This window comes from Mus caroli, unplaced genomic scaffold (genome assembly GCF_978045245.1).
Source record: "Mus caroli unplaced genomic scaffold, Mus_caroli_1 scaffold_19, whole genome shotgun sequence".
Classification (NCBI taxonomy): domain Eukaryota; kingdom Metazoa; phylum Chordata; class Mammalia; order Rodentia; family Muridae; genus Mus; species Mus caroli.
Window position 1 is genome coordinate 81,743,396 of NW_028227274.1, and position 22,522 is coordinate 81,765,917.

A 22,522-nucleotide genomic window follows, 5' to 3' on the forward strand; every position below is an offset into this window, starting at 1 on the left:
GCCAGAGGGGCTTACGCACTCCCGTCAGACAGAAGTCCAGGTGGTCCTCTGGGAATGGGGGCTGCTGCAGCCAGTCAAACATAATTACCTCGTTCTAATGGCTCCTCGTGAGTGAGGACACACGGACACCCGCATGCCCTTGTGCTGCTCGACTTTGCCACACGGAATAATCATTGTTGGAATTAGGCGTAATTGTCAAGAAAGACTTGGTCATCACAAGAAAGGCCGTCTTATCCAACTGTCCCTTTGCTTCCCAACAGTAATTACTTCAGTAATTAATCTCTGTCATTTAACTGTATTACATTTTGAAAAGGGAAAATGGAAGAAAGGACAGATTCAAACTAATTTACATCACGGTTTAAAATCCGAGAAGAGGGTGAATCAAATGTCAAACTTAGCCCCTCTGCGCGTTCTGAAGCAGCCCCGTTCCGACGCCCCACCCGCAGCATCAAAAGCGAAGGGCCGCGTTTGCATCTTCCTAAAACCTCTGGCTGCAAAAGCTTCGTACTCTTGGTGGGGATCCCCCAGCTGCTCCAAAGTGCTCAGAAGCACAATTAATAAGGCCACGGAGGAGAGCAAAGGAAATCTCTGCTGTCCAAAGACCATTTGTGCTGCTGGTAATGTCAATTGCCCAGAATGCAGCGCGGGCATTTGTTAATGACATCATCATCCAGTCAGTGAATAAATCTGTCCCAGCAATCTCCTGTAATTCCTTCTCACCTCATTTCATCGTTTCAAATTAACTTGTTTGACCTTGTTTATTGTACACCTCATTATACTTAATTTTCAAAGAAGTGCTTTTAATATACTGGAATTTTCTTCAATTTCTTATTAGGTTTTTTTAATATTATTAAGAGCACATATATTATTTTTTTCCTTTTCATGGCAACCCTTATTAATAAAATGTTTCTCATGATATGCCATGCAAAAATTTACAATTTTTCTTTTTAAAAAGATTTATTTTCCTAATGATCAAGGATACCCTGTCAGCTTATTTAGACAAAATGAGATAATTCATAATAAACTTTAAGCAAGATGTTCTTCATTGAAAACACTGTCTGGGTGATGAGAATAAAAGCCGTCAGAGGTGTGCTGGGATCTAACATATCCAGGCATTTCTGTGCGACACTTCTTGGGGACTTCCATTTTGCTGCTGTGAATAAATGCGTTTATTTGTCTCATATGCAATTTGCCTAAAAAGGGATATTTCTTTTTCTTCCCCACGGAAGTGCGATTCAGATGTAAAGTACAGCTTCAGCATGCAGCTCACTTTCTCCCCAACTAATTCAAAATGTGATTTCAATGGCTACGGAAAGACGGAGAGGGAAAGAGAAACACCTGAAATCTGTGAAGTAGGAATCAGCATCAAACGCCTGTGTGTGGGATGAGAGCTCCACCGTGAAGCAGGAAGGACTTAGCAAGGAGGGGAACAGTTAAGCCGGGAGAGAGCAGGGATAGTGTGTGTGTGTGTGAGTGATGTGTGTGTGTGTGTGTGTGTGTGGTGTGTGTGGTGTGTGTGGTATGTGTGTGTGTGGGGGTGTTGTGGTGTGTATGTGTGTGTGTGTGGTGTGTGTGCGTATGTGTGGGTGTGGGTGGTGTGTGTGTGTGGTGTAGGTGGGTGGGATGGTGTGTATATGTGTGTGTGGGGGGGTGGTGTGTGTGTGGATGGGTGGTATGTGTGTGTGGTGTGGGGGGGTGGGATGGTGTGTGTGGTGTATGGCGTGTGTGTGGTATGTGTGTGTGGTGTGTGTATAGTGAAAATGTGTGTATATGCTGTGTGTGCTATTTGTGGTATGTGTGGTATGTGTGTGTGCATCTTTCAGTGTAGTGTGTGTGTGGAGGTTATGTGTGTATGCCATCATTCTGTGAAGTGTGTGTGTGTGTGTGTGTGATCTTTGGGTGTAGTGGGTGGGGGGAGGTTATGTGTGTATGCCATCATTCTGTAAAGTGTGTGCGTGTGCATGTGTGTGTGTGGTATGTGTGTGTGGCATCTTTCAGCGTGTGTGTGTACTCACTCACAAGCGCTTGAAGGGTGCAGATGATAGCAGCTCAGGCATTTTCTTCAGTGCTACTCTCTTTCACATCAGGGCATCTGTCTGTGGAAGCAGGCCCATGACCTGCTCGGATGTGTCTCTGTGACCCAAGAAAGCCAAGCACTGTGGGGCAGACCTGCTTGCCTTCTCTGCCCTGTTGATGGTGTCTCGCTTGTTTTGTGAAAAGAAAGCTCTGAGTGGTTTAGACATTCCTTTATAGGCTCCTCTATTGGTTTGGGATTTTGTATGGGGGGGGGGATTCTGATAAAGAGGAAAATAAACATTATTAGAATCCTCCTCATACTTTGTTTTCCGACTCCATGTATGAGTTGATAGCTTTGACATGGTTTTGCAAATTCATTAAAAAACAAAACAAAACAAAACAAAACAAAAAACCTTTGCTGATTTCTGGTAAGAGGCAAACAAAAAAACAGAGCAGGTGTTTATGTAGGCCCAGTAACTTCCGGTTCCATGAGGCTTATTATGGTCCACGTATATAAATAGATGGAAAACAGGAGGAGAAGCCTCTGGGCAATTGACCTGTTACGTGAACAGATAGGAGAGCACAGTAAATAAAGGACTGTGGGATTTTGGTTAACAAGAGCCGACTGATCCTTAAAGGCTGTGTTCTTCCCTCCCACCCTCCTCTGCGCCTGCTTGTTATCCTCGCAAGCTGGACAGTGCACAGGCAGGTCTGTCTCCCCCTCCGCTCCCCAAATCAGAGATCAAAGACTGCATTTGTAAAGCAAATAGTTGGAGAGTTACTGCTGGGCCTGATGAAAACCCACTCCAGGCCTCTTGGGAGATATTACCTTCCTCATTATCGCTCTGATTGGCCTTATTTCATCCAAGGATTACTGCACAGTCTCCTGACGGCTGATGAGGGCCTTCATGAATATACAAAATAATCCGGCGGCACCGGGCCAGCACTGATGATTATTGTACAACTCGGAGGAGCCGCCGCGTCGAATGAGCTGCCGGAGACGCGACTCTGCCTCCCCGTTTTCCATCTGATTTTACCACGAAGATCCTTATTAGGCTATTTTTCACATGTCTGTAAGAGAAAGGGAAAGAGAAAGAGAGAGAGATTGCATCTAGTTAAAAATGATCAGGGAATTCTGGGTACCAGATGTTTTTTGCTTAATATTGCAAAATGCCTTTTATTAGATGACGGGGCGCACTTACTAACTACAGTTAAACTGCTTTGCCTAGAAACCCAGTGGGAACGGTGCCCTAAATAGCTTTTCTGGGGTTTGCTTTTCTTTTATTTTTTTACTTTCCCTTTTAAAAAAAAATGTGCAGACTCTAATTTGTATCTGCTTCTTCATGATGTACATGTGTGTGTGCATGTGTATATACCTGCATACATGTGGTGTGATGTGTGTGTCTGCATGTTTGTGTGACTGTGATGTGGTGGTGGTGGTGGTGGTGGTGTGTGTGTGTGTGTGTGTGTGTTGGGATTCATCAGTTGAGAGGCAGAGACAGTGGATATGAAATTATCAAGGGCTGTTACACACACTGGCCTGGAATAATTTAACATCACACTGAAATCTGGTCTCTTTGGCCAGAGAACTTGGCCAAGGTGTTAATGAAACAGTAAGACTGAGAGCAAAGGTGTTTATTTTCAGATTCAGTCAGGCAGAAACAGCTTTGACACAAAGTACTCATGATGGCTCCAGTCTCCTCCGATGCGTTCAGACTTAGATGGAAGCTGCTTGTCGGTATAGAATCTTTCTCTGCTATGTTCATGGCAGAAAGTCTGTATGATGCAATGCAGAGAACCCCAGGGAACTGTGTCTCCAGGAGGCCAGATTGGAGCAGAGCTAGGGGACCCCCGTATCTCACGGCTGAAGATGTATTCCACCCCATTACACTCCGTAGGAAGGTGTGCTTTCGTTGGCTTCCACTGCCCTTTAAACCAATCAGATCCCTTGATTTACTGGTCTGCTAATTTAATGTCTGATAAATAGGGCCCGCATTGCCATTTATAGCTGGACACACTTGTTTTTACTGAACGTGAACTGCTGGGCTCCTCTATGCAATAAATGTCTTCTCCTGCACTGTGCAATATGTCACGATGAAATGAATGACCTGGATGAGTGTCTCTTGGTCTCTTCCTACACCGTAGCCAACAAATTGTTCAGACAGAGGTATCTGGTGAGCAGAGAGGACGAATCCACTTGACTCTCTTAGACAGTGACGAGCAATTCCCTTGTTCTCTGCACAAGAGAGCTGCCTTTTATGTAGGCACCAGTTGCTAACGAGGGGAAGATGGCCAGCTCTGGTGAGTGTGCAGTTGGCACAAAGTTATTTCAGGGTGGTTATTCATCCTTTTCACAGGGTTACATCTCTCGTGATACATTCAACACTGGACATCTAACTACTCAGAGGACACACATGAAGGAGTGTTTAAACACACAAGGCTCCACAAACATGCAAAGATCTGCCGTTACTTATTGTGTCGACCTGACTGAGAATGAATCTCCATTGTCCTTTTGCTTAAGGAGCAGATTCTTGTACGCGTCGAAGCACACTTGTTCTTTCTTGAGTCTATATGGAGTTCGGGTGACTTTCAGAGTCCTGGATGCTTTCTGGGTTATCCACAGACATGCTTGCTCCTCTGAAAAGAAATCCCTTTCGAGATGATGTTGGGAGGCACCTGTCAGGCAGACAGCCTCAGAAGCGGGCGGGTGGCAGGGCTGAGCTACGTCTTCGATCACGCTGCTCTGGGAACCACCCAGCACAGTAATTTAATGAATCTACATTTCACGACTGAAGTGATAAGGATGAAACATTTTTAAATAACCAAAAGGTAGATACACCGAAAAAGCCCGGCGAAACATTAAATGACTGTAGTGTAACACATTATCTTTGCTTCCGCACATCCAAAAAGTGCAATGAGCTAAGACATTGCATTAGGATGAGAATAAAGCTAAAAATTAAATTGGCTCAGAAAGATCAAGGGTAGTGGTTTATGCACAAAGGATGCAGTAAATTTGGTCATTTAATCTCATTCCCTGTACCTCCAATCTGCACACGGTAAAGGAACAGCAAGCATCCCAGGAGGGGGAAGAAGAAAGCAGCTAGAATTCAGTTGGTATCTGCTTACCTGGTACCTGATATCAAGATCTGAGTCTTATTAATGTTGATTTTATTCTTATCATCAAATTGCTTTCATTTTCCAACATTTAAGTGCAGCAAATGTCAATAAATATAAAATATGAGCAACTTTATAAAAGATGGAAAGCAAGCCCAATAAAGAAGACATACTCAAAAATGCAGTATTGCTTCTTCAGATCAATCAATAGGGACAAGCATTTCACACACTAATGCATTTATCTATGACCATTATAAATTAGCCGCTTGCCAGAAAATACACTTCTTAGCACAAGTGCCATTATTTAAAGTTGTCTCTTTAATGCACACTTAGTATATTCCTCACCCCTCACTCCTCTGTATAATTAGACAACATCCATTCTTAAAAACTAAAGCAGAGGCAAGACAGGCAATAGAGAAGGTGGGGTGCTTGGCAGATTTGTATCTTCCACAGCCATGTGTGATTTCAGATAACGAACAGATAACAACAACAAAAATGACTGTATTATGTCAGCTTCGTTTCCCCCCACCACCCCACCCCGTGCTCTTCCAGGGTGAGCAGGAAGAAATGCAAGCGCCAGGATGTGTTTTCAGGGATGGTGCTATTAACAGGACCATTAAGAACACTCTGGGTTGTCCTAATCCAGTTATGCCAGGTCCCAGGGTCACTAATGCCCTAAGGCAGCATGTTGTGTTCTCAGGTGTCACCCATCAGTGCTACCTTTACCACACTAGGATGGATCAATGACATAAATCCTCTTATTTATGCCTGTCCTAGGCACAGTTCTTGAGATGTACCTAAGTCTAAGGACCTGTCCCCAAATCTCCACATCCTATCACATCCTATCAGCTTCCCTGTGTTCCTTCCCTAGCATCCCCCCCATTTTCAGAACATTGTTACCCCTTGTCTAAACCTATCTATGGCCTCAGCCATTGTCTGGACCATTAACAAACTGACTCCATGATGTTTTATTCATTCATAAGATTTTTGGACTTAGACCAGAAAGCTAACTATTTAGAGTGAGCTGGGGTATCTGAGCTTGTCTTCGAATCAGGTCAGGTGGTAGACGCTTGCCTTACTTGGAAACTAATGTGCTTGGACCTGCAGCCATAAAAATTGCAGAGACTCATGATGGCCTTTGAACAAAGACTCTTCTTGCTTTCATGTCTTCCACTGGCTATCACGTCACCTGCATCTCCAAGAGTGACCTTTGACTTACCGAGAGATCCAGGTGGAAAAGCCAAAATCAGGACTGACATACCTAAACATGTATATGGTTGTGGCTATATGATACTGCACACAAGAATGACCTACTTGAAAGTTAAGAAATTTGACCAAAATATGTTATTTTTGTTTGTCACCTTTGTTTTCCTATATTCATATAAAATAAATATATAATTGCCTAAGAACTCCCTCATCTTTAGCATGCATTGGCATCAGAAGGTTGGAGAGCCAGAAAGGAAAGCTCCCGGCATCAATGAGTCTAGGAGGAAGGTGAAGACATCCTCTCCAACAGACCTGTCTTGCCTATGTGGTAACGGGCCTCGGCATGTAGAACCAGCCATCTACTCAATTTCTAGCCATTCCTCCTGCTATGGTTTGAGTCTGAAACACCCCTCATAGGTCATGAATTGGAACACTTGGTCTCCAGCTGCTGTGCATTGTTGGAACCTCTGGGATCTGAGGGCTGACTGCTGGAAACAGATTCTAACAAAGGCCTTTGAAGGTTACATCTGTTTCTTGCTTTGACCTACAATCTCCAAATCCTGATCCTCACTGTGTGAAAATGTTACGTGTTACCTTCCACCCTCCGTGGCTTCCTCTCTATGAGGGGGAGGATGGAGAAGGGGGCTGAAAGCCTTCTGAAAGAGTGATCCAAAATAAAGGGTCCTTAACTGAGTCATTTCTGCCATTTGTTTTCTAATTTAGTTGCCATTTCCATTTCGTAAATTACACAGGATTTATTATATCTATATATTTCATTTACCATAATCTGTTTCTCTAGAGAACCCTGACTACCACCACCACCACCACTACTGCCACCACAGCCAGCAGCAGCAGCAGCAACCACAGGAGTCAGTCTGGCCATTGCAGATGGGCTCGAGGGATGGGACAGATGTATCCTGTCCCTCTACAAATACCCTCCATTTTTACTCCCAGAGGCAGCTTCTATGTATGGCTACTGCCTTGCTCTGCTCTGCAACAACCATCCTGGAGTCACATTTAGCGCAAAGGATATGAAATCAAGGAAAGATGGAAAGGCTTTCAGACCAAATGAGGTTCTGAAACCATCCGTCTGTGACCTTTTTAATATTGTATAATAGCAGATGTTGCTTAGAGTTGTTTGTTTGTTTGTTTGTTTTAGTCTAAAGTATCCTAGAAGTTTCGGACTTAGATAAGAAACAGGAAATGCAAGAGCTCGGGTTAGATAAAGAGGGCAGGATGCCAAGTCGAAGAGGGCAGTTGACAGATGCTCTTTCTTTGCTGCAGCATTGGAGACCAAATCTTCTCTCCCAGTGAGATGCACACCCAGGCCTGACAGAAGCTCCACTTTGCTTAGAGTAAGTAACAGGAGAGTGTGTGTGGCTGCAAAGGACCCGAGGTCACAAGACTTCCACGTGGTGCACTGAGTAGTCTCCTGAGTGTTCTGCGTTGGAACTCCGTGGAAGGTGCTGCGGAAGCCTGGGCCAAAAGGAAGCAAGTGGGGGAAAGATTTGGAATATTTTCTTGAACTCCTCAATCCAGGAAGATCTATAGAAAAGTGTCACAGACATAATTATATGTCTGCAATTTGTTAACGTATCTCACATGTGCTTTGTGTCCAATAAAACATGTTAGCCTGAAGAAAGTGGTAGACTGGAGGGAGACAAGTAAGGCTCTCCTTAGTTGTAATTGGCTTAGGAAAACAAGAAAGGAGACGAATGTCACCGATATTGATGAAAAACAGCCCCTTACTTCAAAGGACTAAGATAAATTAATCTGGAACCTAATGAGTGGCTCTGGCCTGAGAGAGTGGACCTGGGTAGACTTGAATGACATGTTCCAAAGTGCAAATGGCCTCATAAGTTTGGGGAATTACAAGACAAGAAGACATCTTTTGAATACATTAGTAAAAACAGGGGGTAGGTAGGCAAGTTGACACAAATCTGGGGCACTTCTGTTGTAGGTCTCTGATGTTAGCTAAAACCTTCTTATCTCTTGGCATGGCAGAAGCAAGTGTTTGTTGTGTTAATACACTCAACGGGTTTGCCCATGAATCACCAGAAAGTTAGATGAGACACAGAGGTGGGCCATGAAGAACTGAGGAGAAGGCTAAATGTAACTGAAGATCATTTTGGCTCTGGATTGTCAACATTCCAACTCTTTACAATCATGAAGTTCCAATCACCCACTGGCCTTGTAGGATCATGAAGACATTTGTAGATTTCCCTTCCCCGTCCCTCCCAACCCCCGTGGAAGCTACCATTCAACACTTTATTTGCCTACTGTATGTTCTGAACTCCTACAAGAACTTTCAGGTATTCTGTGATTATCCTATGTATGCAATACAAGGAAGTGTCAGAAAGCCATGCCTCCTGAGCCTGTTCTTTCCTGCTTAGTGAATATAGCTTGACCAAAACACCATCAACTTCTCTCCCCATTTCTTTACTGTTGTTCATCAATGACCTACTGAACTTCTACAGGCTGAACAGTGAGCACTCACTTCAGCGGGTGTTTCCTACAGCCTTTACATGGCTGTGTACTATGAGGGATCCCTGGCATTCAAATTTAAAACTGATAGTATTGAGTGAAGAAAACACTGGGGCTTCCTGCGAGGCACAGACAGGAAGAAAATCATCAGAGGCAGAGATGGGAGTCCTTCTAGTTCCTCTGCAAGGTCAGACAGAATTCACATACAGAGCTTCAACTGGTGGAAGAAACCAGTGTAGAGCAAAATGATGCTCCGGCAGGCAGGACTGATGAAAGATGCCCTGAGTATCAGATCCACCACAACTGGGGAGAGAAGCTCCCATTTCACGGGTCACCTGGAGCATTGTCACACACTTTCCTGTGTGTGTGTGCGAGGGAGGTGTCATGTGTGTTTGTGTGTTTCTACATGCACAGAGAGGTCATAGGTCAACCTCTGACGTCATTTCTCAGGAGACACCACCGTGTATTTTGAAACAGAGTCTCTCACTGGGACCTGGAGCTCACCAATTTGTCTAATCTGGCTGACTAGCAAACCCATGCCTTTCTACCTGATGCTGGGATTATAAATACATGCCACCAGGTCCAGCCCGCCTTTTTCGCTGTATGTGTTGTGTGGATCGAGCTCAGCTCTTTATGTCTGAGCAAGCTCTTTATTTACTGAGCCATCCCTCCATCCCCAGCAAATTCTTTTCTAGCTAAGTCTACTCATAGCTGGGCAGCAGTACCATAATTCATAACTGAGTGCATAGAAAAACTAAGTGTGCCATAGCTGAGGTTCACAGTCATTGCGTTTCTTCTAAAATACATAGAATTCACTAAACTGAAGGTCATTTTCCTCTCAGCCCTGTGAAGACCAAGTGACAAGTCTGAGAGAAAACTTGGCATTGTCCCTGGACAGAGTGAAGTGCCTGCGGAGACAGAAATGCAGATGCACTATGCAGCTGGACAGTTTGGGCCAATACCATGGTCCCACTACTTCCATATGCCCTTGGAGTTCCCAAAACCCAATGTGACCCCCCTAAGATGGCACTGCAGAGACAAATGTGTTGTCCAGGGCTAAGCAAACATTGCTTGTCTCCCACACCTCTGACCTGTCCCAGCTGTGTGACCCTTGAACGAGTCTTTAACCTCTTACGGTCACATGGATTCCCAATGTCAAATCTTATCCGCCACACAGTTACTATATGTGATGTTTTATTGTTTTTGTTGTTATTGTTTTAAATCAAGTTGGATTTAACACGGTGGAAGATACTGGAAGGAAGTCCATACCTGAGCCTCACTGGATCCCGATAGAACCATGAGTGACTGCTGGAGTCAGATCCCTGGTTTGCTGGTGAGGGGCATGCATGCTGGTCACTTAGGAAGCTTTAATCATCTGTCTCTCAGCAGAGTAGGAACACAGGTCTGAAAAAAAAGTGCAAGGACCCCCATGTCCAGACTTATGAACCACAACAGTTAGAGTCCTTATCAGCTGAGCCAGTGATTGAAGAACTCTGAGAGGCAGCCGCATCTGAGGACCTGGGCCTATGGCAGGACCTATGTCCTTGCCGTAAGGACTCTGCTGTCCTCTGGCTTCAGGCAAAAGCTCCTTTGGAAAGGTCACCCTAGAGTTAACATACATGTTGACCAACCATCATCTGTACCACTCTCTACCAGAAAATATTGCCAGGGCTGGGACATTTTTCTCTGGTTAGAATAATGTCTAACCTATGATTATTTTCAGTAAATAGATGCTAAAAATAATAAATGACCAGAACCTTGGGTACTACATCCAAATGGATCCAGGATGTAGTAACCTCCTTCCTGCAGCTCTGCACCCAGTCAGGCCTCTCGGTGTATCTAAATTCTCTAGACTTATGTAGCTGAACGCCTATCTCCCTCTGCTAGGATTTGGCCATTGGAAACTATTTGTGAGGCAGATACTGATTGCAGTGTTTTAGATGAACTTCACAAGGCCTGAGGCACTTCACAGTGCATGTCACATAATAATCATAATCAACACTGGAGAATGTGCCTTATTTCAGTTTGCTTTGTTTTCTTTGTTTGAGAAGGGGTCTCTGGTATCTTACTCTATGTGGTTGAGGTTGGCCTAGAACTCATGCCTGCCTCAACTTCACTTCACTTCCCTAGTGCCAGGGTTGCAGGCATGGGCTACTGTGCTAGACTCTGTTATTTCAGTTTTATAAAAGTGCAAGCTGTGCCCAACAAGGCAAGCCACTTATTCACTGGCTGACCACACCGGATATGGTTGGGGCAGACAGCAAACGCTCTATGCTAGGCTCCTTTTGCGTCTGTGCTACCTATTATAAAACAAATCAATGGCTTAGGATTCCACCTTCTCTAAGAGCTAGAGAATCATGTCAGACTTCCACTGATCAAGAAGCCAAGAAAGAAAGTATGTGAAATACAGTATGGAAAAATTCAAATTTTCTCCAAATCCTGCTCTGACAACATCTATGTGGGTAAATATGATGTGCTTAATGGAATTTAAAATGTGTTTCTCAAATTTCAATACCAAGTCCAGGGGAGTTGAGATTATGTATGAACATAAATATTTGTAGCCTCCTTACTCCCCACATTTCCAAGTATGATTTTCATTGTTTGTTATGTATTAAACTTTTGAATACCCAAGTGGTTTGTAAAAGCTTTTATTAAAAATTCCAACTTTTGGATGGATAGTTAAATTGGATCTGAACCCTGAAACAGCTGAGCCACGCAATGAGTTATTTCTCAAACAATCTTATTGAATATACAGGAGCTCTGTTTTGTAGATGGCAATTTTACCAAAATACTCAGGAACTAGCTTTCTTTAATTCTCTTGATATTGTCCCAGTCAACAAAACTGATCAGAAAAGTAGGGAGAAGAGAGAGGGGAAAGTTAAATAAGAAGAGAGACTGCTCCTAAACAAATTATTGGCTGAGGAGAAAGAAAAGAAGAACAAGGAGGAGGAGGAGGAGGAGGAGAGAAGGAGGAGGGGGGAAGAGGAGGAGGAGGAGAAGGAGAAGGAGAAGGAGAAGGAGAAGGAGAAGGAGAAGGAGAAGGAGAAGAAGAAGAAGAAGAAGAAGAAGAAGAAGAAGAAGAAGAAGAAGAAGAAGAAGAAGAAGAAGAAGACAATGACGATGACGACGATTATGGCCCATTAAGTAGGCTGGCAGAGAGGAACTTGTGGTTGAAAAGGCAGAGCTTAGGAAAAGTAGAGAGGGAGAATAATTCCATTTGTTTAGAAAGAGATTTGTGGAAAGAAAAAATGAGAGAGGCAAGAAAGAGAGAGAGAGAGAGAGAGAGAGAGAGAGAGAGAGAACAGGAGAATGGTCTAGAGGGGAGAAGGAGTGAGGAAGGGAGAGAGGGAGGGAGGGGAGGAGGAAGGGAGGGAGAAAAGGAGAGAGAACAGACTGTCTGGGGAGTGGCATAGTTGCCAATACTTTCCAACTAGATAAAAAGATAAGGCATAGCACAACAAGCATTTAATGAAGTATGTCTAGAAACTCCAACACACCTGGTTTGGGATAAAATCCAGAAAAGTTTTCAATCAGACTCCTTGCTTCTCTGTGGAGAAATGAGTCAAGATGTTAAAACCATGTGGTTTTGTGAACATGGTTCTGAGAGGTGGCCTTAAATTAGTTGTCTCCAAATTGAATCATGCTCACCAGGAGGAAGAGAGAGGCTCTGACTGGGGAAGCAAAAGCGTTTTACTTATTTGAGGAAGGTAAAACTAGGAAGACTGAGGAGTTCCCTCTAGAAGGTTGTAGAGAACAACTTTTAGAGGAGCGTGCTCCTAGTGTCTGAGACCTGCCCTGCCCTCTCCCACACATTCACATAACTGCTTATCCCCTGTAGACCCTAACTCACTGATTTCCATTCAGTCCTTGTTTTCCTCTTCAATTACATGAACACCATACAGATGAAGCACACGTGTTCTCCATTTTCAGTCTATCTCTCATGTGAAGTTGAAAATATCTAAGATTAGAAATGCAGTTGTCTCATTGGTTAGCATCAAAATGTGGCCAGCAGAAAATCTGACATGTATCAGCACATTGTCAAATATCTGCAAGGGTGACATGGAGATTTAGCCACTAATAGACGTGATGCAGGTCCAGAAGAACTCCTCCTTATTTCTGCACTAATGGGTTAGTTACTGTTATCAGTGGTACACATAATGGAAGGAGGGGGGAACCATGGAATCCTTTTTCTTTTCCTATGCTCATCTGAGAACACACTCAGTCTTTGTTAGAAGATAAGAAAAAAGGTAAGGAAAACATTATGAGTACGTTTCAGAGGACAAAGGGAATGAAAAGACATCTGAGAGGAAGGGAAGGAAGAGAAAGGCAGACCGTTATTGTCATCAGACAGTCATCAAAGCAAGTCAAATACATAAAGCACATTATATTGCGATGTAGACCAAAAGAAAATAGAAAACAAAACAAAAAAAAACCCAAAAAAGGTGTAAGTGCTAATACAAAAGTCCCCAAACTTGAGATTCTATACCACAGACAGTTAAGGACATTTCACAGAATCTTTGCAAAGGCTTCCAAAATGCCAGCATAAACAACTCGCTGAAAGAACATCTATGGCATGAATGTCAAGCAAAAGGAAGTTGAATGGAAGAAGTAAAGAGTTGCATACACAGGAAGTGAGTTGCACACACAGGAAGTGAGTTGCACACACAGGAAGTGAGCTGCACACACAGGAAGTGAGTTGCACATGCAGGAAGTGATTTGAACACACAGGAAGTGAGTTGCACACAGGAAGTGAGTTGCACACACAGGAAGTGAATTGCACACACAGGAAGTGAGCTGCACACACAGGAAGTGAGTAGCACACACAGGAAATGAGTTGCACACACAGGAAGTGAGTTGCACACACAGGAAGTGAGTTGCACATGCAGGAAGTGAGTTGCACACACAGGAAGTGAGCTGCACACAGAAGAAGTGAGTTAGTCAGACTCTAAAAATCTAGACAAACATTGACCATAGAAAATAAGAATATCAAAATCAGACTCCAAATCCATACAACTCGATTTACAGAACACGCATTTGCGCTGGAAGCTGTGGAGTTTCACATTACATTTTACACCTCACTATCAAATATATTTTATGTACATATCTATCACTAAAAAACAAAATCTCCTTGACAGAATTAGAACTAGAAAAAACAGTTTGTTTTACATCCCCTCTAATAAAAATGTCTGGTTCATTTTGCTGTCTAATTTTTTTATTCAAATATCTTATATGATAAAGTTTATAAAATTAATAAATGAAAATATCAAATTTTGGCAAGGGGGCACACAAGATGCCACTGAAATACTGAAATGTGGGAAATGGAAAGATTAGAGACAAAAGGAGTTAGTTAAGAGTTAAAGCTTTCTAGAGTCCTGATCTGGTTCAGGGGTTGGACAGAGAAGTAATTAACAATAAGGCCTGATAACTCGATTACATTTCTAATGTTTTACTGCTTAAAATAGATTGGACAAACATGACAAAGTTCTTGCATTTGTTAATGCTTATTGTGTTGTGTGAGTGTTTATTACAATGCTTGTATACTTTTCCCTATTTTCGATTTCACATAATTAAAAAAAAACTCCTTTGCACATGAACTAAAAGGCAAATTAAGTCTCCTAGACAATTATTTCACACCTTCCTCGTTCCACAAACTTTCAACACCTCCTCCCCCATTTTCTCCATCTCTGAGCTGCTGACCTTGTTCTCATTCCATGGAGAACACTGAAACCATCGGAGAACTTGCACAGAATAGCACTCACCCTCCAGCAAGAGGCCAGAACGTGTGGACACAGGCTTCACACCTCATCTAAGCCATGCCGTCTGCTGTTGAGTTGGATGAAGGCTCCCTCATCAGCCCAGGACAAAACTCCAGCACCTGTCTACTCTTTGACATCATTCCCCAAACATGCAAACACACCAAAAAACAAAGATGTGAGTGATCCACTTGCCCACCATGCCTTTTTAAAAGAAAACTCACCAAAATAATTGTCCACTCTTGTCTGCCCTGACAACCTTCCCCCTCTTACCTAATCAGAAGATGGCTTTCTCTCTCCACTACTCACCCTCTCATGACTTATAGCAGTGTCTCTAAACTGAGAATTCATTTGCATCTGTCCCACAGCTGTCTCTGACCTTGAAACTAAGTATGAATGTGCATCTTGATAGCTTAGATGCTATATGGGGGTCTCAAGTTGGCTTTAACAAGTGACCAAGAAGACTTTAAAAAGCATGGCTGGGTCAAAAGCAAAGCAAACATGGCCTTATAGTGAGGAGACTGGAAAGTATTGGCAGGGTTATAGTGAAAGTTTCTTTTGTGCATTCTCTGGCTCCTGGAGTCACCTGTAGTCTTTTTTTATCTACAGATCTCTCCTCTTCATTGAACATTCAGTGGCCTCTCCTCTTCTTCCTCTGTGGCCTCCTCCTTCTTCCTCTGTGGGTCTCTCCCTCTTTATATTAAAACACCACTGAGATCAGATTAGGGTGTATCCTCACGGAGTGTGATCTCAACCTAACTAGTTTTTCAGACATCCTCCTGGGAGAGAAAACACAGCATGCATCAGATAGAGATTTGACCCTTGTCATGTCCAAACTGAAATCCTAGTCTCCTAATTTAAGCACAGTCTGCTAGCAGGGTCTCTGCTCAATTCACTTGTGACAAAAGTCTAGAAGTTATTGTGGAGGTGACTTCTCCCTTCCCATTACCTATACTCAAGTGCCCCGCCTCCTCTCTGTGTGTGTGTGTGTGTGTGTGTGTGTGTGTGGTGTGCAGATGTGTGTGGACATGGATGTGTATGCATGTGTGTGTATGTGTATATGTGTGTGCACATGTGTGCATGTATGTATGTATGCATGTGTGCATGCATACGGAGGGGGATATGGGTGTGGTGTATGTGTGTGTGTGTGTGTGTGTGTGTGTGTGTATGTGTGTGAATGCATGTGTGTGCATGTGTGGTATGTGTATATGTGTGTGCATGTATGTATGCATGCATGTGTGCATGCATACAGAGGGGTGTGTGTGTGTGGTATATGTGTGTGGGTGTGTGTGTGTGAATGCATGTGTGTGCATGTGTGGTATGTGTGCACACACATGTTCATGCACATTTGAGCATGTATGTACAGATCAGAGGACAGCATTCGGGATTGGGATCTTTCTTTCTCACTGTTTTGACATGCTCATGCCCCAGACCAGATGGCCTGGGAGCTTCCAGGTGAGTGATTCTTCTGTCTCCACTTTCCATCTCACCACAGGAATGCCAGGGTTACACATGAGCACCACTGTATCCAGTGGTTTTATATGAATTCTAGGAACTGAACTCAGGTCACCAGATTTGTGAAGCAAATGCTTTTACCCACTGAATCATCTTGCAGGCCCTATCTGTACATATTTCAACAGAACCTCCATATTACATATTAATTGGAGTATGTATATTATATACACATGTACTTACACAGCATTACACATATGGACTAGATGTTACCACATTTACACACACACACACATATATATATATATATATGCATGTGTATGTGCACAAGTGGTTTTATATATACATATACACATTCATATTTGTGTACATTCACACATACATATAATCACTTGGTTATTACTACTTGTTTAGGAATATAAATATGTATCATATATACATAACATATACATATATTATGAAATATTAGAAAGTGATTCTCCCTTCAGCACACAGTGGAGCCAGCCAGCAATGTAGGAAGATAGAGGCTGTGAGAAGGGTGGCCAGGGAGATCTTCCTGGGATGTTGACACCTGGGCAGAGCCTGAGAGAGGAGAGGATATGCTATATTCCCTGGGAAACCGCAATGTGGGCAGAGGACTCTCAGGGCAAGTCCCTAAGTAGGAGCATCCCAATATTATCTCTCCAGGAGCAGAGAACCTGGCGGCTGGAGTGGGGGATCCCAGAGGATCCTGGGAAGAAGTGACAAATGTCTCAGATTTCAGTGGTCAGTTCTTGTGGGCTAAGATGATCAGCTACAGGAACTTGACTCTTCCCCTTGGGGACAGACACCACCGCAGGGGGTGGAGTGGAGGGCTGATGGGATCTCTTCCAGAATTTAGAACTGTGCCTAGGACAGGCAGGAAGCCAAGGACATGGAGAAAACGATTCCGTTGTACCACTTGACCTTCAACAGACTCCAATCTAACTCAAACGCACATCCAGCCTTGCCGCTGAACATGAAGGAGCACTCATCCCTGCCCTCCAGCAAAGCTCTCGATGTCCACCACACGCTCTTTGGAACAACCTCTCCCACTGGAAGCCTCCCAGGCTCTCCTCAGCCTTAGTTTATTCCTTGACACGTTGGTTGTTTCTGATTGGCCAACAAGCTCCATCACTATGTAGAAGTTTGTATCTCAGCAACTTGCCCAAACCTGGAGCTCAATCTCCTTCATGACTTTCAGATGTCTGAGTCTAGCAGCAAACATTCCTTGGAGCTGAGCATCAGTCTTCAAAGTCAGGCTGTTCTCCAAAGAGAAGCCCCTTCTGGGGCTCCGGGGCATTCCAGTATGTGTTCTTGCTGCCATCCAACACAGGAGTTAGTGCTGCACATAGGACTTGTTTTAACCCTCTTCTCTAATTCCACACCAGCTCTACTCCTAAGAGTCTGAAGTCTATCCCTGCCTTACATCACCAGACTCTTACCCAGTGGTTCTCATTTTTTCTTCCCAGTAACCAGACCTTTGGCTACTTTATGGGTGGGTTCCTCTTTTCATCCCCCCTTCTCTTCTCCTACCCTTTCTACCCCTAACACTAGGTAGGAGAGATGAAGTATAGAGGAGAAAGGTGGAAACAATATCATTAAACTACTTCCCGATGGTTAGGGGCATAGAGTTATTTGGGGCAAGTTTGATTTCACCATCTGGATGTCTAATTTCTTCTTCTCATCTCTGCACGTGACTACTTGGCAAACCACAACAGACTCCAACAAGCCACATTCAAGCGCCAACAAGTCAAACAGCCCCCTTCTATCAGGGTTCATTTATATACCCTCAGAAAAGTCCCCAGAATTCCAAAAGTCACACACTCTCAGAAACGATCTGCAGCTGGCAGCATCACGTTCCTGCTAGAGCGTGAGGTACATGATAGAGGCTGTGGACAGTCTGAAGCAGCTCCCTACCCCACCTGGGATTAAAATAAAAACATTCTTATAATAATTCTGTGTCTTAGAAACCAAAATCCCCACTACACTTCCCCCTCTGTTGACTATTCCCACCGCTTCCTATTGCCCTAAGACTGAAGAACTTAGTAACTCCTGGAAGCTTCTGCTTGCTATGATAGCTGTTGGACTTTCCAGCCTCATTGAGTCCTCCCTGTCACTCAATGTCCACTGGCCTCACAGACTTTTCTCCAGCCCTCCCTCGGCAACCTCCCTGCTAAATGCTTTGTGTGTATTTCTCTCTATCCCTTAGAAGGTTGAGTCTCCTCCACCAAGTTAACGCCTGCCATCCTTCAGGCTTGCAGTCTGGTTAGTTGTTTTCAGTTCACGTTGCCCTGGGGAAGTCTTTCCCTCCTTCATAGATCTTCATCCAGTACGTCATAATAGGCACAGTTTAGAATCGTATTGACGAATGGTTCCTCTAGAACACAATAACCTTGCAGGCCACCTAGGCTGCCTGGTTTTATTCAGCATTGCAGTTCAGGACGTCACACCATGCTTACTAGTCAATGGGTGGTCACCAGATATTTGCGCATTAAATAAGCAAATTCCTATTGACAGATATACAGACGAGACAGATGCTTTTCACAAATTCTTCCAAAATGTCGAGAGCTAGGGAGGCACACCACCAGACCTGCATCTCACATAGATGACTTGTTTTTCCTTTTTTTATTATTTAATTTTTTAATTGGATATTTTCTTTATTTACATTTCAACTGTTATCCCCTTTCTCTGTTCCCCCTCCCAGAAACCCTCTACCCCATCTTCCCTCCCCCTGCTTCTATGAGGGTATTCCTCCACCCACCCACCCACCCACCCACCCACTCCCACCTCCCTGCCCTAGATTCCCCTACACTGGGGCATCAATAGAGCCTTTATAGGACCAAGGACCTCTCCTCCCATTGATTTCTGACAAGGCCATCCTCTGCTACATATGTAGCTAGAGTCATGTGTACTCCTTGGTTGATGGCTTAGTCCCTGGGAGCTCCTGGGGAATGGTTGGTTGATATTGTTGTTCTTCCTATGGGGTTGCAACCCCCTTCAACTCCTTCAGTCCTTTCTCTAACTTCTTTATTGGGGACCCCACCCTCAGTCCAATGGTTGGCTGTGAGCATCCACCTCTGTATTTGTTAGGCTCTGGCAGGGTCTCTCAGGAGACAGCCATATCAGGCTCCTTTTCAGCATGTACTTCTTGGCATCCACAATAGTGTCTGGGTTTGGTAAATGTATTTGGGGTGAATCCCCAGGTGCGACAGTCTCTGAATGGCCTTTCCTTCTGTCTCTGCTCTACACTTTATCTCCACATTTACTCCTGTGAGTATTTTGTTCCCCTTCTAAGAAGGAATGAAGCATCCACACTTGAGTCTTCCTTCTTCTTGAGCTTTATGTGGTTTGTGAATTGTATCTTGGGTATTTGGAGCTTTTGGGCTAATATCCACTTATCAGTGAGTGCATACCATGTGTGTTCTTTTGTGTTTGGGTTACCTCACTCAGGATGATATTTTTTAGTTCCATCCATTTACCTAAGAACATCATGAATTCATCATTTTTAATAGCTGAGTAGTAATCCCTTGTGTAAATGTACCACATTTTCTGCATCCATTCCTCTATTGAGGGACATCTGGGTTCTTTCCAGCTCCTGGCTATTATAAATAAGGCTGCTGTGAACATAGTGGAGCATGTGTCCCTATTACATGTTGGAGCATCTTCTGGGTGTATGCCCCAGAGTGGTATAGCTGGGTCCTCAGGTAATACTATGTCCAATTTTCTGAGGAACCGCCAGACTGATTTCCAGAGTGGTTGTTCAAGCTTGCAGTCCCACCAACAATGAAGGAGTGTTCCTCTTTCTCCACATCCTCACCAGCATCTGCTGTCACCTGAGTTTTTGATCTTAGCCATTCTGACTGGTATAAGGTGGAATCTCAGGGTTGTTTTGATTTGCATTTCCCTGATGACTAAGGATGTTGAACATTTCCTTAGGTGCTTCTCGGCCATTTGATATTTAACAGTTGAAAATTCTTTGTTTAGCTCTGTACCCCATTTTTAATAGGGTTATTTGATTCTCAGGAATCTGATTTCTTGAGTTCTTTGTATATATTGAATATTAGCCCTCTATCGGATGTAAGATTGGTAAAGATCTTATCCTAATCTGGTAACTTGATAATTGACAAAGGAGCTAAAACAATCCACTGGAAAAAAGACATTATTTTTAACAAATGGTGCTGGTTCAACTGGCAGTCAGCATGTAGAAGAATGTAAATCAACCCATTCTTATCTCCTTCTACAAAGCTCAAGTTGAAGAGGATCAAGGACCTCCACATAAAACCAGGTACACTGAAAATTACAGAGGAGAAAGTAGGGAAGAGCCTCGGACACATGGGCACAGAAGAAAATTTCCTGACCACAATACCAATGGCTTATGCTCTAAGGTCAAGAATGAACAAATGGGACCTCATAAAATTGCAAAACTTCTGTAAGGCAAAGAACACTGTCGATAGGACAAAATGGCAATCAATAGATTGGGAAAAGATAGATGACTTTTCTGTGAGTCTCCAACCCAGCTGGTGTGGTAGTTTGAATATCCTTGGCCCACAGGATGTGGTACTATTAGGAGGTGTGGACTTGGGATAGGTGTAGCCTTTTTGGAGGAAGTTTGTCACTGTATAGGCAGGCTTTGAGGTCTGCTATACTCAAGCTCTACCCAATGCAAAAGAGAGCCTCCCCTCCTCCTCCTCTTCCTCTTCCTGGCTGGCTGTGGAAAATAGTCTTATTCTGCTTCCTTCAGTAGAACCCTCAGTTTCTTCTCCAGCACCATGCCTGCCTGAATGCTGTCATGCTTCCTGGCCATGAGGATAATGGACTGAACCTCCGAAACTGTAAGCCAGCCTCAGCTAAATGCTTTCATTCAGAAATGTTGCTGTGACCATGGTGTCTCCTCACAGCAATGGAATCCTCACTAATGCAGCTGGATATGATGCATATATGTGGAATCTCAGCACTGGGAGCATGAAGAAAGTGCATCAAAGGCTGGAAGCTTGTAAAGGCTCCATACCTAGACCTGGTCTCAAAACCAACCGGCCAGCCAATCTATGGTTCATGGCTGGTTTACCCATTCCTCCCTTTTCAAGAGTTGAGAGCTGGGAAGGAATCCCCTACTGGTAGCTATCATGTTAGACTAGAAAGGAAATGCAAGAGCCCTTATAATACTTGAGTCAAGTACCCATAGCTCTGTGCATTTGAACCTTTGTTGCAGGGCTCCCCATCAGTGGAGGAAGTTAAGGTGGTAAATTCATGGGCTGCAGATTGCTGGTTGCAGGAATTTTCCCCCCATAAAATACAGCATACAAGGGTTATAAACACACAATACAGATTATCAGACTATAAAAAGGCGTAACAATACAATATGATTCATGGCTGGCATGGGCACAATATTTTGCCGGAAGATTAAAGACTATGTGACTTAAATAACTTTTATTGTAATGCTTTCAACAGATCTCCTAACAGGGAAAACAAACGGATTCTGCCGAGTGATGTGACTGGCGAGTAGTAACCAATAAAATTCCCCTGAGCGCCGTTCATCTCCGCAGTCCGGCTAAGATGCTTCCACTTTGGAGATTGTTTCAAAACCAGACTAGCAGTTTCGAGGCTTCCTGGTGATATACCATTCTCCGAGGGGGTGCTATCGTTTGGCTAAATATAGCATGTGTCCTTAAAATAACGTCTCTGATTATGAGTGATAGCAATTCCTGTCCCTCCCACCAGCCTCTTACGCAGGATTTTGTAGACTCAGAATTAATTGGTGGTAATCTGTTCCCCAAATAAATTAACTATCATCCTTACCCAGAGCCTTGGGCCTCACTGGGAACAGTACTCAGCCCAGACTACAGGAGAGGTCTGTGCATGACCAAGGGGTGACCCCTCTCATCTCAGCTCATCTACAATTCAAATGTGCCTGGGAGGGCTCCGGTTATCGATCTGTCCCTGCTGTCTTGCTAGGACTGAGTAGGAGATGGGGCTTTCAGCACTGTCCCCTAAAGAGGATCTGAAGCAGTGACACGTGGGAATCCGGATGTCTTTCTTCCTTGGGCTTGACTGCTGAGCTCTGGCAGAGTACTCCATCAGAATAGAGGTTCTTCTCCATTGTGCAAAGTGGTACTCTGTCTGCTTCAGTCCTCCGATTGGCTGAGCTGCTGTGCAGGGCAACTGCTCAGTTCCTGAGATTTGTTGGCAGCCTCCTGCTCTTTGTTCTTCCGAAACGTAAATAGCAGCATCTGCATCTGGTCCTGCTGCTCTGAAGGCCAGCCAGATTCTTCATGGTCCCGCCCCTCCCCACATGCTGCACACAGGGTATATTGCAGGGTGGGGTGCAGCATGGAGACCCCAGAAATGTTGGGGAAGCTAACAGACACCTCCCTCACAGCAGTCCTGGGAACTTACAATTCTGGTAAAATTGAAAATTCCCTTTACTGCATTGTGGATGCTTATGGGACTGATGGAATGATGTGGACTAAATGTAGGTT